Raw genomic sequence first — 13,691 nt, forward strand, 5'->3', positions numbered from 1 at the left:
ACAATATATTTTTCCAATATAGCATAATAGGTCCACTTTAATTTACATCAGAATCAATCTTTTAAAAAAAAAATTATATATATTTTTTTTAATGTATTTTATAATGGGACACAGGATTCGGTCCGGATTGATTTGCAGTTCTTAAACAGAGGCTCGTGCTCTGCCTTCACAGCCATGTATAAAGGGGGGAGAAAGTTAAATATGAAGGGTATATTTCAAGCTTGTTATGCAGGTTCAATTGACTGAATCTATTTGTGGGCTTATTAAAGGTGGGGTAGGTAATTTTGGAGTGCGCTAGAATTTGAAAATACACAGCCGGAAGAAATCTGCCACTTCCTTACAGAGCCCCTCCTCCAACACACACGAACGCGCACATGACCAAAGAGGGCACGAGATAAGTTTGTGCCCCGATGGAAGGCTGACAGGCAGGTAGGCCATCCAGTTACTTTAACCGGTCCGGCTCAGATGATTGGTCGTGCTTTTTACAGTACCATGGCTTCCACAGATGACTTTTTTTAATGGATTTATTGTCAAAGCACTTAAGATATTCATTTCTATCGGGATGTTAAGAGCATTCCATGGAATATAACAAAAAGTGTATCTCGAGCCGGTTTCTCAAACTTACCGCCTTTAACACATGAGTACTATTATATATATATATTTTTTTTTTTCATTTCAGTTGTTGGCCATATTTCATTATATGTTTGGAATCTGCTCAACAACGGGCCGTAGTTTGGATGCCCCTGCACTACGCTCTGTTACCAACTGTTTGTTAATCCACCCTGGTACCTTGTTAACATTGAACGTTTTGTGGCTGCAGTCTCAGTGTGTGCTTGTCGTTTCAGCCGACCCCCCCGCCCCCCCCGGTGCCCACCAAGCAGCAGTACCTGTGTCAGCCGCTGCTGGACGCCGTCATGGCCAACATCCGCTCGCCGGTCTTCAACCACTCGCTGTACCGAACCTTCGCCCCCGCCATGACGCCATCCACGGCCCCCCCATCACGTATGTTTCCCCCCCCACTCTGCAGTACATCTGCAGTACATTCAAGTTCAGGTCACATACAAATAAAACACTGGAGTACTTCTCTACAGTATAATTAGTCGACAACTGAGTACTCTGGATTAACGGAGACTCTGGTGTTTAAGTGGTATTCAAAACATAATTCCTAATGCTTTTTACTAGTGCTGGGCTATATTTAGATATAATATTAATATTGTGAAAAGAGACTAGACACCATGTGAGGATTTTGGATATCCTCACATTACAAATGTGTATTTTTGTTCTGGTTTTAAAAGCTGTTTACATGTCATTTTCTAAACTCAGACTGTTCTGCTTTTTGCCTTTACCCACAGTCATTATATTCAGTATCCTAATGATTAATTAAACGATTGGCATATTTGAATTTTAATACAAGACATATATAAAAGTTTAACTGAATACAAAATATATAGAATTAGAAATGTACGAAAGTTGAAAAAGTGACTCATTCAAATGTCTAAAAATACAAATAATAGAAAACAGAAACGGAAGTATGATTTTTTTTTTTTTTTCTGCTTAAAAAACAAGTTATCAATTATTAAATAAATAGAATAATTATCTTTTAACCAATCTACTCTCTAATTCTAGATGTATGCACCAATGTGATTATGAATCAAGGTATTCATCTTGATAAATCACCAGAGGGGGGAGAAGTACTCAGATCTTGTACTTGAGTAAAAGTAGAAGTACCAGAGAGTAGGAATACTCTGCTACAAGTAAAAGTACAAAAGTATTAGCATCAAAAGTAGCAAAATTAAAAGTAGTCGTTGTGCAGATTGGTCCATTTCAGAATAATAGATATGATATGTTTTATAATGATTGATCATGAAAGTGTTCTCAAAGCCGGTGAAGGTGCAGCTAGTCTGAAGTACTTTGTAGACTGCAGGGCAGCTGGTGGATTTACTCCAGGTGGAACTAAAGTCTGATTCAACACTTGATTATATTTCACATCATTCATCCACATCTGTAAAGTAACTACAGGTATTAAATACATGTAGTGGAGGAAAAGTACACCATTTACCTCTGAATTGTATTGAGTAGAAGTACATAAAATGGACCTTTGTAAATAACTTATTATTTTGTTATCAACACGATTAAAGTTTGATTGATTGACAGCGCATAGAGATTTAAGAGTTGCATAAAAAGTGAAAGTAAAGAAAGGTTGTGTTTCTGGTCCTCAGGGGTCCCAACGTGACAGGCAGGAAGAGGAAGCACGAGGAGGACGAGCGGCAGACCATCCCCAACATCCTGCAGGGGGAGGTGGCCCGGCTCGACGTCAAGTTCCTCGTCAACCTGGATCCCGCCTTCTGCAGCAACAACGGCACCGTGCACCTCGTCTGCAAACTGGGTCAGTAGTCTGTCTGCCAGCAAATGTTGAGTGCCCCAAAGTTTACTGATAGAAATGTATAGGGTGTGCTGATTTCTAACTTCTAGGGGACTCAAAACTGCATTTTTGATCCTATAAATATCAGTAATGGATACAACATCCTCAATATACATACAAAACCACACCAAAACTATCCAAATCAGCCAAGCCATTTTTTAGCTATTGTCTGCTTATGCTAATTGTTGCAACTAATGCTAATAGTGCAAATTGCCCAACATATGCAAGTTAGCATCCGGCAGTTTCGATAAGATAAAATAAGATGGACCTTTATTCATCCCCGTAGGGACGACACGCCAAAAGCCCATGTAAAGATTCTATTTGCCGACTCCGCATCGGCTTTTAACACCATCAAGCCAAGTATTTTAGCAAATATTTTAACTGAAGAATTCTCACTTGAACCTGGTCTGATCTCCTGGATCGTTGACTTCCTCAGCTGTAGAACTCAGCAGGTCAAAATAGGCATGGCACTTTCTGACACAATAACTACCTGGATAGGCTCACCCCAGGGATGTGTCTTATCCTCCCTTTTATTTATTGTATACACCAACTCCTGCATCAGCACTTTTCCCAATAGGCACTTTATTAAGCATGCAGATGATACGGCCCGGGTCAGCCTCCTCTTTGAAGAGGAGCATGGGCCTGTCCTTGACTTCTTTATTAACTGGTGTGAGGAGTCAAACCTGCTTCTAAACACCTCAAAAACAAAGATTGATTTTAGAATAGCACAATCGCCCAACCCTACTCTTTTAAATAGCGAGCCCATTCAATGTGTCACTGAGTACAAATATATTGGTGTCGTGCTTGACCACAAGCTCAGATGGGATGTTTGGACTGAGAAAATAAAAGCTAAGTCTCAACAAAGAATGTTTTTTTTTTACGTAAATTATTGTCTTTTAATGTCGGCAACAGAATGGTGAAGATGTTTTATCTTGCTTTTATTGAAAGTGTGCTCTCCTTCGGCACCATATGCTGGTTCGGCAACGCAACTGAGGCACAGAAAAAGTCAGTCAGGAGGGCCGTAACTTTGTCCAGTAAATTGACAGGAATCTCATTTTCTAATATAGAATGCTTACAAGGACAGAGTTTTAAAATTGGCACACAATATTGTGAATGACCTGAGGCACCCTCTTGCCTCTTACTTTGAACTGTTGCCATCCGGGCGGAGATATCGTCCCCTCTGTTCAAAAAGAACAGGGTTGCGTTCCAATTGTCCATTTAGCTTAGGAACCTTCCTAACCAAGTGAAATGACCCGGAAGTCCTTCAGTGGCAGCCATGTTAAGTGCCGTTCGAATTCTCCAAATGAAAGGAATGGAGGTTTCAAACTTCCTTTATCACCTCCTTTAGCTTAGGAACCACTGGACCTCCCTTGACGAAAGGAGAGGAGAAAATGCTGCCCCACAATGCATTGCAGCCGCAGCATTTGCCGTCACTCAACAGTCGGCCGTTCACGGAAACAACCGATTATGACCGAGAAATTATATCATGAAAGTTACGGTGCTTATTAAGCATTTTAAAACATAGGTGGTAAGTTGCCAAAGTGCTTTGTTTTGAACGTTCATCAGTATTATAATCAAACAGAAATATGAACGTTAGTTTTTACTGAAATGATCAAATAAAGTCAACATTTCACAGTCTTTACTGAGCTGTGTGGGGTTGTTCAACTTTTAAAAGATGTTTGAATGGTGATATACACAGTGAGAGATGTTAAGGACTAACGTTTATAATAAATACATTTGTATTGATTTTAAGATATTTTCATAGTTCATACAATCATACGTATTGGGATCATTTGGATTAATGTGGACCGGAGGGAGAGGGTGACGAAGAGCATACATTTCACTTTCCTTTTTTATTTCAATTCCAACTTTGGTCATGAAGAATATGTTTCTCTGTTGTCCCCGTTCATAAAGCAAAGCAGCAGCATCAGAGCACGGTGCAGAGTCTCTAGATGAGTTTACAGTAGTCCCTCGTTCTTATTAAACATCCATGTTGTAGTCCGCTATAGAAAACTGTAGTTTCCATAGTTTCCCCACAGCAGCAGACGCACATTTATGACGTCCGCTGGCGCATCATAAACACGTCGGATAGTGAAAGTCCTTTTGAATTCTCCTGTCCACTATCCCTTAACCCCGGGACGTTTCACTCAGAGGTCAAGGAATAGGAGATAGGGTTAGAACTTAGGAGCTGATTTTTGGATTATCGGAACGCAACCCGGATCTCGGCTGTCTTTCGTCCCACAAGCCATCAAACTACTGAATCAATGATGGCTAGGACGCACTGTTTACCCAGCTGGTCCCTGGTACCCTGTCCCCCCTATTTCGCAAATAATAATAATAATATATTTTATTTCTATAGCGCTTTTCTTGAACCCAAAGACGCTTTACATTTGGGAGAGATGTTAGACAAACAAAACAAAAACGAAGCCAAAAAGAAACAAAACAGAAAATCAAAAAGAAAAGAAAAATGATGGCCTATAGGCCCCTTGTCATGTCTGCCGATATCTGGTTTTCTTATGTCTGTTTGCTTTAATCTGTGTCTATGTTGTTGTCAGTGACGTATTGTCTTATCTTTTTAAATGCCTTTGTGATGTGCTGCAACCCATTTTCCCCTCGGGACAAATAAAAGGAATACTAATACTACATTCAGTAGTTTAACAGCAACAGGGTAAGAATGACAAAGAGGACAACACAGATTCATACAATTCAAGATAAAATCAAAGATACAAATACAATTATATACAGTTAAGTAACTATAGAATAAGAAATTAATTCAAATGAACATGTATACATATTGGGTCATATATACATATTAGATATATTTACATGTGAAAAACGTGTGTATATCTATGTGCTGCTGACCAATACTATACATTTCTAACATAAAACTTTGGGGTACAACATTTCCAGGTTCACACTGCTGGCAAGTATTCTGGATGGGAGCAACAGCTTTAAAGAAGCGATTTAGCTGGGAAACCCTGGGCTTGCAGGGTGTTCTAATTGTGTGTGTGTGTGTGTGTGTGTGTGTGTGTGTGTGTGTGTGTGTGTGTGTGTGTGTGTGTGTGTGTGTGTGTGTGTGTGTGTGTGTGTGTGTGTGTGTGTGGTGTGTGTGTGTGTGTGTGTGTGTGTGTGTGTGGTGTGTGTGTGTGTGTGTGTGTGTGTGTGTGTGTGTGTTCTCAGATGATAAAAACCTTCCCAGCGTTCCTCCTCTGCAGCTCAGCGTTCCTGCAGATTATCCCGACCAGAGTCCATACTGGGCCGACGACGGGGACCGTTACGGTGAGAGCACCTCTTATTTAATCAGGGGCAATGTGACAAATCAAAGATGAAAAATAAGCGGTTTATGTTAATCAGGTATTAAATACAAAGTCTCTGAAACTGCTCACAGTAAAACATGTTTGCTCCAGCTAAAATAATAATACACCATCATCTTGTTGTTCTTCGTCCTGAATGTGTGCTATAGCGGTTATTTTGTAGATACTTGATGGTTAAATGCTATGAGAAGTCAGAAAAAGCCCAAGGCCAGGACAAAAATCTGCAATACTAGCATGGAAATATTTCACATCAAGAATCTTTGAAGCTTTAAAAAATTGATTGACATATATTTAATAGAAATATGATATTGGGAGATCAGCATTAATGTTGTGATTGGTCAACCGCTTAGAGCTGTTCCGCCTCTTTACAATGTGTTGGAGCACTAGCCAATAGAAGCAGTGTGATGTCACTATGTTCTGGAAGTAAACAAAGGAGTCCAATGGTGGCGGTTCAGGCAGGGGGGGTGAAAACACAGTACAGGAAAGAGAAAACAAAAAATAATAATAATAGGGAGCTAGTTAGAATTAGCATTTAGCTGCACTAAGTAACTATATGATTACATTACATTACATTGCATTTAGCTGACGCTTTTATCCAAAGCGACGTACAATAAGTGCGTTCGACCAACAAAATACAAACTTGAAAAAAACAAAATCATATAAGTACATCAGGCTTCATAGAGCAACAACATTTCAAGTGCTACTCAACTGGCTTTAGATAAGCCAGCCCTTTGTTAGTATATAAGTGCTTTATTAGTAATTCTATCGCTCGAAGTGGAGTCGAAAGAGATGAGTTTTCAGTCTGCGCCGGAAGGTGTGTAAGCTATCTGCTGTCCTGATGTCAATGGGGAGCTCATTCCACCATTTTGGAGCCAGGATAGCAAACCCACGTGTTTTTGCTGATGAGATCTTGGGTCCCCTTCGCAGCGATGGTGCAGCGAGCCGTTTGGTTGATGCAGAGCGGAGTGCACGTGCTGGGGTGTACAGTTTAACCATGTCCTGGATGTAGGAAGGGCCAGATCCATTCGCAGCATGGTACGCAAGTACCATTGTCTTGAAGTGGATTCTAGCAGTTACCGGAAGCCAGTGAAGGGAGCGGAGGAGCGGCGTGGTGTGGGACAATTTAGGAAGGTTGAAGACCAGACGAGCCGCTGCATTCTGGATGAGCTGCAGAGGTCGGATGGCACATGCAGGTAGACCAGCCAGGAGGGAGTTGCAGTAGTCTAGGCGTGAGATGATGAGAGCCTGGACCAGAACCTGCGTCGCTTTCTGGGTCAGCTGGGGACGTATCTTCCTGATGTTGTAAAGCGTGTATCTGCAGCAGCGGGTTGTAGCAACGATGTTTGCAGTGAAGGACAGTTTGTTATCTAGGGTCACGCCCAGATTCCTTGCAGTCTGAGTCGGGGAAACAACAGAGGTGCCGATGTTGATGGTCAGGTCAAGAGTAGGACAATCTTTTCCCGGAAGGAAAAGCAGTTCAGTCTTGTCAAGGTTGAGCTTGAGGTGATGAGCAGACATCCACTGAGAGATGTCAGCTAACAAGCAGAGATGCGTGCGACGACCTGGGTCTCTGAGCGGGGAAAGGACAGAATTAATTGGGTGTCGTCAGCGTAGCAGTGGTATGAAAAACCATGCGGGCTAATGACAGATCCAAGCGAGTTTGTGTACAGGGAGAAGAGGAGGGGACCGAGAACAGAGCCCTGAGGGACCCCTGTAGTTAATTGACAGGGGTCGGACTCCGACCCTCTCCAAGTTACCCTGTAGGTGCGGTCTTTGAGGTATGAGGTGAGGAGGGAAAGTGCAGAGCCTGAAACTCCAAGTTCTTGGAGAGTGTGAAGGAGGATCTGATGGTTCACCGTGTCGAATGCAGCAGACGGGTCCAACAGGATGATGGCAGAGGAGAGGGAGGCTGCTTTAGCCGTGTGCAGTTCCTCAGAGACAGCAAGGAGGGCCGTTTCTGTGGAGTGACCTGCCTTGAAACCAGACTGGTGCGGATCCAGAAGGTTGTTCTGATGGAGATAACAGGAGAGTTGTTTAAAGACAGCGCGTTCAAGTGTTTTAGACAGGAACGGGAGGAGAGAGACAGGCCTGTAGTTTATAACATCAGACGGGTTGAGAGTGGGTTTCTTTAGGAGAGGGTTTACTCTCGCCTCCTTGAGACTGTTTGGAAAGTGACCAGAAGTTAGAGAAGTGTTGATGAAATGGGTGAGAAACGGTAGAATATCAGGATCGATAGTCTGAAGGAGGTTTGAAGGGATAGGGTCCAGAGGACAGGTGGTAGGGCGGGCAGAGGTAATGAGGGTAAGAACCTCACTTGGAGAGAGAGGGGAGAAGGAGGTTAGTGTGTGGGTGAAAGGAGGGTCTGGTGACCCAGCGCTGAGTAAAGGTGAGTCAGAAAAAGAAGAGCGAATATCATCAACCTTTTTTTCAAAGTGGTTAACAAAGTCGCTTGACAGAAGTGAGGAGGGGGGAGGGGCTTTGGGGGGTCCAAGAGGGTGGAGAAGATGGAAAATAGTTTTTTGGGATTGGAATAGGAAGATTGGATCTTATCTTGAAAGAAAGTGCTTTTTGCCTGAGAGATCGAAGAAGAGAAAGAGGAGAGGAGAGCCTGATAGGTTAGGAGGTCGTCATGGTGTTAGGATTTCCACCGTTTCCGCTCTGCTGCCCTAAGGACGGTTCTATTAGCACGCAGTGCGTCATTTAGCCAGGGAGCAGGAGGGGACTGACGAGCCTGCCGAGATGTGAGAGGACAGAGAGAGTCCAGAGAGGATGAGAGAGTAGAGAGGAGAGTTTCCGCAGCAGAGTTTGGAGGCAGGAGTTGGAACGAGTCAGAGGAAGGGAGGGCTGAGAGCACCGATGAGGCAAAGGTAGAGGAAGGTGTGGCTCAGTGGATAGAGTGCTGGACTTCGAATCAGAGGGTAGAAAGTTTGAGTCCCACTGCAGTCATAGTCGTTGTGTCCCTGGGCAAGACACTTCACCCCAAATTGCTCCTGTGGGGATTGTCCACAGTATTGAGTATGTAAGTCGCTTTGGATAAAAGCGTCTGATAAATGACATGTAATGTAATGTAGAGGGGGAGAGGGAACGAAGGTTACGGCGGACAGGTGCAGGATGAGAAGAGATTAGTTTGTTATGTTTGGAAAGGGGTCGAGAGAATGAAATGAAGAAGTGATCGGATGTGTGGAGCGGGTTTACAGAGAGGTTAGAAGTAGTGCAGTTCCTTGAGAATATGAGATCAAGGACATTGCCAGCTTTATGAGTGGGTGGGGACGGAGACAGTGAGAAAGCAAAGGCGGTTAACAGAGATGTTAGTTAGTCTATCTTCCCCGTCTGGAGGTTGAAGTCTCCGAGAAGTACAGCGGGAGGGCCGGTTTCAGGGATGTGTGAGAGGAGATTATCTAATTCCTCCAAGAAGTCCCCCAAGGCGCCTGGTGGACGGTAGAGAACAACAATGGTTAATTGTATAGGATGGGTTACTGTGACGGCATGGAATTCAAAGGTGGAAGGAGCGAAGTTAGGTAGCTTGAAGAGGGAAAAGCTCCATTTGGGAGAGAGCAGGAGACCAGTGCCACCTCCTCTGTCAGTGGGTCTGGGTGTATGGGAGAAGGAATGTGCTGTGGAGAGAGCTGCTGGGGTGGATGTGTTGGATGGAGTAATCCAGGTCTCAGTGAGAGCAAGGAAATCCAGAGTCTGCAGGGAGGCGTAGCCAGAGATGAAGTCGCCTTAGGAACAGCTGACTGGCAGTTCCACAGGCCGCCTGAAACTAGATGTTGGATGTCAGTGGAGCACGTGGGATAGACGAGAGCAGGCCGGTTATATCGATGACGAGATACACGGGGCCAGTGATAATTGCGAGAAGACACATAAACAGGAATGGAGAAAATACACATGATTATAGCATGAGGGGCTAAACAATAAAATAAAATAAAACACCAGCGATACTTAGCTCAATCAAAGTAGGATTTGCCTCCTCTTTGCCTCCCTCGTGACTCCAGCAGGACTCCTTTGTCTTTGTCAGTCTCCGTCTGTCTGACGCTGAAGCTGACGCTCCAGGAAAGTGCTACCTAAAATGGACGCCTGATTGCTGAGTTCTCACAGCTGTGGGGCCACATCCCTTTAATTAGTTAACTCTTAACTTAACAGAGAAGTCTAAAAGCTGAATGTTACTCACACAATTCTAGAAGTCACCAGTTGTTATCCTGTCAAAATCGAGTTGCACACTGGCAGGTCAGTGATCAGGATGAGATTTAGGCTGCGGCCACACAAGGACGAAAACGGCTAAACGCATAGGATTAACGCAAACGCAATCGCAAACAAGCTTCCGTCCACACGCAATAGTTATCCGGATAGTGTCTGCCCACACGAGACCGCTCCGTTTAGCTCCAACCGCTGGAGAAGCTGCAGTACATATGCAGGAGCCTCTACGTGGCGCTGTAACTTCCTCCAGAAAAGCTGCGAAGAAGCATGGTTGTCATGGTTGCCCTTCTGTTTATTCTCCGCGGTGGGGGCCGAGGGAACCGGGCAGCGTTTTTCGCCAGTCAGCGTGTATTAAAGTTTAAATCTTCCGGACAAAATTATAAAAGTGCCGGTCAAAGGTCTTCTTTGTTATTTATTGAGCTTTAAAACAAATGAATAACGACTCTATATAATATAATGATAAAATACACGGAGCCTCTCTTTTTCCTCCCTCTCTTCGGACAGCGCCAGTGTCTGTCTCATGCAGCAGCTGATCCAGTAATGAGTGACCCGGCCGACAGTAAAAATAAACATATTTATAACTAGTTTAGTTTGAGAGGTCATTAAAATAGCTAAGGGTGATGATCTGACTTGAAGTGTGTGTTTTGCTGCAGCGGGAGGGGCTGCAGGTGAGCAGAGCTGCGTGTCTCCGTCCTGTCAGATTAGACTTCACTCGCGTTTATGTCCATATCGAGAGAAAGATAAATAATCTGAATTCAGTGTGCAGTTTACTTTGACGCGGCCAAACACTTCAGCACGGCGGGGGTATGCGGAGGTGAGCAGAAGAGGTGGGGAGAGGCGGGGCTATTGCGCAATCACTATCAGTGATCTGAAAATGTTCGGATAGGGCGCACACACGGGCCGTTTGACCCCCCAGAGAGTTGCGTATGCCGTTCTATCCACCCTGGGACCCGTTGTCGTTTCCTCAGTCGTTTAGTGCCGTATTCGGTCGTCCTCGTGTGGCCGAACGGTCTATATGACACTAAACAGTAACGCAAACGGACGTTTTTGTCCTCGTGTGGCTGCAGCCTTAAATACAGTTTCTGGGGGGGAAGTGGCCGCAGATCAGAGCTGATGGGCCTCAATCGAGACTGGCTCCCTCCTGAGTTGTTATTGTCTTTTCAGTGGCCCAATGGTTTTACAATTACATTAAACACTAAGTTATAAAGTTATGAGTTTAACCCTTAATACAGTTACACCTAGTCAATAAAGCTCTTAGTATTCTACAAATGTTTAAATCAAAGTTAACCCTAGCAGTCAGTTAGTTCAGTTTTAAGGTTTCAGTCAAATGACCTGTCCCAAGTTTCCCAAGACAGATACTGTGGCGCTTTTGAGATTTAAAATCACAATTCCAGTCAGATCAACTACAGAGCATTGATACAGAGCACACACACTGAAACAGAGAAGTCTAAAAACAGAATGTTACTCACACAATTCTAGAATGTCCAGTTGCTTGTCAAAATCGAGTTGCACACTGATTCATTCATGCTTAAAAATAAAATTAGAATAAGGAGAAAGTTAATTAGCACATTATCATGATCATAAAGTGATGTTTTTGTGGGTTGAATAAATTCAGTTGTTTGAAGGAAAGCTAATATTATCAAAGCAAATATTTTAAATTGGAACAACAGCTTGCTGGTTGAGCAACATTAAACCTTAATTCTCATTAATTATAATATTCTGATCATGATTATGTATTAACATCAAAATATATGATTATATATGTTTATGCCGTCATTTTACGTGTATATCTTCGTCTTCAGATCTCTCTAAACTGAGATGCTGATCATGATCTACTTGAATAACAGATACATGTGTTGTTGATCACATGACCCTGTGCTCCTCCAGACGCCAACAACTTCCTGAAGACGGTGCACAGAAACATGACGTCCAAACTGCTGCAGCTCCCCGACAAACACTCTGTGACGGAGCTGCTGAACACCTGGGCGCAGAGCGTCCGGCAGGCCTGCCTGTCTGCCGCCTGAAGCCCCGCCCACTTCTGTCTGAAGCCCTGCCCACCATTGCCTGATGCCCCACCCATCACCTGACCCAACCTGCAGACACCTCCTCCTCTCTGTGTTCACACCAACCATTGCATCATTACCGCTAATGCTTTACTGAGTTACTCCATCATGATGGCTATTTGTAAAGAATCTGACTCAATGCAGGACCAAACCGCTTTTGAAATGGTCTTTCTCACTGGAGTTTGATCGTGGCTATGCTAACACGTTAGCTGCCTAAAATAACCTCTAAATACGGCAGCGATGTTATTGTTTATACATAGAGATATTAGGTGGGCCGAAGTATTTACCCGGTGTTTCGTGGACAAACAGCAATTACATTACTCAGGAATAAAACCCATTTGGTGAATAATCGCTGAGGAGTTCAAGACCCACGTGAATAACCAAAAAATGGAACTTTGTAAAGCGTCAGGGCTACAGTAAAGAGAAAATCAGGGAGTTTACTGACTAGACCATATCTAGGTTTAACCAAATGCTAAAAGAGAAACTGATAAAGTCAGTAAAATGTTGGTATTTTCTTGTGTGGAGGACGTGCAAAGTAAAACATATATATTTTTCTTGCTAAATGTCTACTGTAAGTACAGTGTAAGTTATCCGGTGGCCAATGTTCCTCACCCTGGCATCCCTTAAATATATTCTATGTATAATGTGCGTCTCTAAAATGATATAAACTCCACCGCATTTAACAATGACAATAATCATTCCTTTATTTCTAATTTAACGTCACACACTTCTCCTTCGAATAGGGAGACGCGTCTTTGCATTGACGTTGATCAGGAAAAAAAACCATTTAATTTATAAAGCACTTTTCAAAAACCCAAATAAAGTATACAATAACAAACATTTCATAAAAGCAAACACAAAAACAAGATTCATTGAGTAGTAATTATGAACCAGAAAGCAGTGTAATCTGGTTTGGTGTGGACACAGCGTGAGTCCCCCCCCCAATACACTACAGAACCTGCAGGACTTTTCCTCGTCATACATGTGCAGCTGTCCCATGAACGCCCCGTGACTGATATCTTGTATTCTGATCCCGACATTCTCCTGATACATTCTGGGTAAATTCAGACGTTTGCTCGCCTGCAGAAATGACTTCTTCCACGCTGCATTCAGAAGTCCCATAGACAGAGAGCAGATTTTAGCAGCTTGTATATAACATGAACACAAAAAGGGAAAAAAACAGTAACCGGACCGCCTGAAAGGTCATTTATCCCGATCTATATTCTGCTCCCTGAATGCATCACATTGCTTCTGTTTATTCCGTTTCCTGTTTGAGATGTCATTTCAGTTTTGTACCACAGAAGAGCGCTGTTGTAAAGAAAAAACTCTACTTTGCTTTTCAAATGAAAATATAAACATATTTTTTTGCTATCATGAATAAAAACTTTTCTGTTCAACTTTTTAAATATAGAAACCGTTTCAGTCACTGAAGACAAAATGTGTACTTTTCTGCAACAGCTTCAGTTTCACTGTTGTTGGATTAAAGCAACAATCATTTAACATTTGGTATAAAAACATCAGCTTTATAATTGCTGGATGTAGAGAAGGTAGTTAAAAATAACAAATATTAATCTCAACAAGAATCTCTGAAATCTTAAAATAATTGGTAATAATTATAATTAACAAAATATGCCATTAATGTCACTTAAACAAACCCTATTCTGCTCATTTTCAGGTTCATAATTATGTTGTGCC

The 13,691-nt window shown here is 42.8% G+C and overlaps 1 pseudogene; it reads left to right on the forward strand.

Moving 5' to 3' along the window:
• The window catches only part of LOC117451075 (mediator of RNA polymerase II transcription subunit 15-like), a 41,824-nt pseudogene extending 28,422 nt beyond the window's left edge, over positions 1–13,402 (forward strand).
• Positions 13,403–13,691: the final 289 nt, after the last annotated feature.

The sequence above is a fragment of the Pseudochaenichthys georgianus genome, chromosome 8, assembly GCF_902827115.2.
Source record: "Pseudochaenichthys georgianus chromosome 8, fPseGeo1.2, whole genome shotgun sequence".
NCBI classification, from domain to species: domain Eukaryota; kingdom Metazoa; phylum Chordata; class Actinopteri; order Perciformes; family Channichthyidae; genus Pseudochaenichthys; species Pseudochaenichthys georgianus.